The sequence below is a fragment of the Protomyctophum bolini genome, assembly GCF_963924005.1.
Source record: "Protomyctophum bolini genome assembly, chromosome: 21".
NCBI lineage: Eukaryota > Metazoa > Chordata > Actinopteri > Myctophiformes > Myctophidae > Protomyctophum > Protomyctophum bolini.
Window position 1 is genome coordinate 33,641,910 of NC_137882.1, and position 2,533 is coordinate 33,644,442.

Consider the following 2,533-nt stretch of genomic DNA (forward strand, 5'->3'; position numbering starts at 1 on the left):
ATTGAGATCATAGGTTTCACGCTAAACTCTCACCAACTACAGTACAGATAGACAGTTGCAGAATTCTGTATTAAATCTCTCATGGAAGGGTCCCTTGCACAAATGCGTTTCAAATGGGGGTGCACCCTCTAGTGGTAAAGATGTGGATTTATTTTGTATATATATATTATATATATATATATTTCTTTCTTTCACTTTCACCCCAAAATATCTTTAATATTCACATTTTTCAGAAATACCACTGTTCTAAAAGAAACAAAGAAAGAGCAGACCCACAAATATTATTTATGATAACAGTTTATTTTCTGTTTACTTAAGAGCTGGAGACACAGAGACCCCTAACCAAACCAATGCCCTGCCGCATGCCCCAGCGCATGCCCCAGCGCTCCACCAACCTCTCCCTGGAATAAAGACACAGAAATGTTGCAGTCATTCACATGTCACCAGGCTTTCCACCTCAGAGGAAAGCGTGTGTGTGTGTGTGTGTGTGTGTGTGTGTGTGTGTGTATATATAGCTATAAACACAACACCAGATATATAGATAGATAGCTATAAACACAACATGAGATCACAACACTGGTATCTGTATTCGGTATCGGATAACACAGAAATTGAGGTATCGGGATTGGATCGTAAGCGATCGGGACATCCATAATATAATATGGAAGTAATGGAAAAATGACTGCATTATAAGTTAATATAGGTAATTATTTAGACAGCACTTTCTTATCAATGTGCTTGCTTTATTGTTCGTGTATATGCCATCAAATGTAGCTATGGTCATTTGTAAGCGTTATGACCCCTCTCATTATAATACATTGCATGCCGGTCTCAACATAGAAAAGATTTACAAGCTAACAATGCATAACAATGTGAAGGTTATGTGCATTTATTACACGGCTTGGTTGAATGCTTGGTTCTGATTGGTCAATTGCTGAATTCAGCAGTGTGTTATTTCATCCCTTATGGAATACTTTTATTATTTATTAAGTAGCCATGTATTAATAAGTGGGATACCTTACCCATCCCCTCTTCTCAACAGATCCATCTCCTCCCTTTGTCTCAACAGATCCATCTCCTCCCTCTGTCTCAACAGATTCACCTCCTCCGATCGTCTCAACTGATTCACCTCCTCCCAGTCCCCTCGTCTCAACAGATTCCCTGGTTTGGTCTTCTGGTCCTTCTGGCTCTGTGGCTATAGTCTAGAAAAGTGAATAATGAAATATCAAGTTAAAATCCAGGAGGGCAACAGTAGATGGTGCTGTTTCTCTCTCCTAACAGTTGTGGGTACATATAATGTAGCGTACAGTGATTCCCAAAGTGTGGTCCGGGGACCCCCAGGGATCCTTGAGGGAGTTCCAGGGGGTACACAGCTTGGAACCAAATGGACCCTTATGGGTCTGTAACTCTGAGAGTGTACAAAATGTGTAAAGAAATGTGTACACTCTCAGAGTTAAATTAACATTGATTTTACAATATAAATTGGGTGTCAGAGAGATAGCTAAATGCCATTAAATGGGTAAAGAAGCCAAACTAAACTAAGCGTTACACTTTGACTTGCTCCACATGTATCTGTATACATAAGATACAACCATAAAGAAGAACCTTTTAGTCCTCTCAGGTTGGACAACATTGGATTATTTTATTACTAATTAATAAATAATAGTAGTAGTTCTCTCAGCACAACATTGGATTATTTTGTTTCTCAACTGATTCTGATAAGTATTAGCTCTACTAGCCAGGATAAAATATTCTCACTGCTAATACTCTAAATGTTGCCTTAATCCAAGACTGCCCTATTGATAACCTATTATAAGGCATAACTTTCATTCATATTCGGCCATAGCCACCCAAATGTGCTGACCTCATCACATTTATGGACGTTTTTAGCCCAAGGAGTGTTTTTTTGTGCAAAACTAATGCTTGGAATGGATGAATCATGAAAACCCCCTAGTGGTGTCATAATGTCATAATGACATTTAGAAAATATTTCCTTATAATAGGTTATTAATAGGGCCATCTTGGATTAAGGTATTAGCAGTGAGCAGATTAGCGTAATGTTTTATCCTGGTTAGTAGACCTAATGTCCTGTCAGAATCATTTTGTCCAACCTCTGCCATTTAATTACCTGACAATTTGACCTTGAACAAGAGCAGCACTTACCTTGCAGAGCACAGTGGTCAGAGCCAGACATAGAAGCAGAAGGGTGATAGACCTGGTCTTCTCCATGGTGGACAATTAGCTGGACGAGTCCTCCGAGTGTTGATGATGTGTCAGGGATGATGTCCTCCTCAGTGACTGAAGTCAAGGTTCTGGAAGAGCTTCTGGAAACACAGCTCCTCGTGATCTCTCTTATACAGGGTTTCATCAGACAAGGCACACGCTATCGCACATTTGCATGCACGTGAAGAGAGCTGGGGGAGAGTTTTATCGCAAACAAAGATGTCCAGCTTTGCCTATATGAACACGTTTACTGGCTACTATATACAACTCTATTTGCTCCCTCTCCTGTTTTTCATGGAAATTCAACAGA

At 39.7% G+C, this 2,533-nt stretch overlaps 1 long non-coding RNA gene across 1 annotated transcript; it reads right to left on the minus strand.

Annotated features, from left to right (window-relative positions):
• Nucleotides 1–336: 336 nt before the first annotated feature.
• Nucleotides 337–2,304, minus strand: LOC308336758. The gene is made up of 3 exons (XR_013966178.1): nt 2,164–2,304; nt 1,023–1,202; nt 337–401 (listed from the first exon to the last, which is right to left on the minus strand). It is a non-coding gene; the product is annotated as an uncharacterized lncRNA (long non-coding RNA).
• Nucleotides 2,305–2,533: the final 229 nt, after the last annotated feature.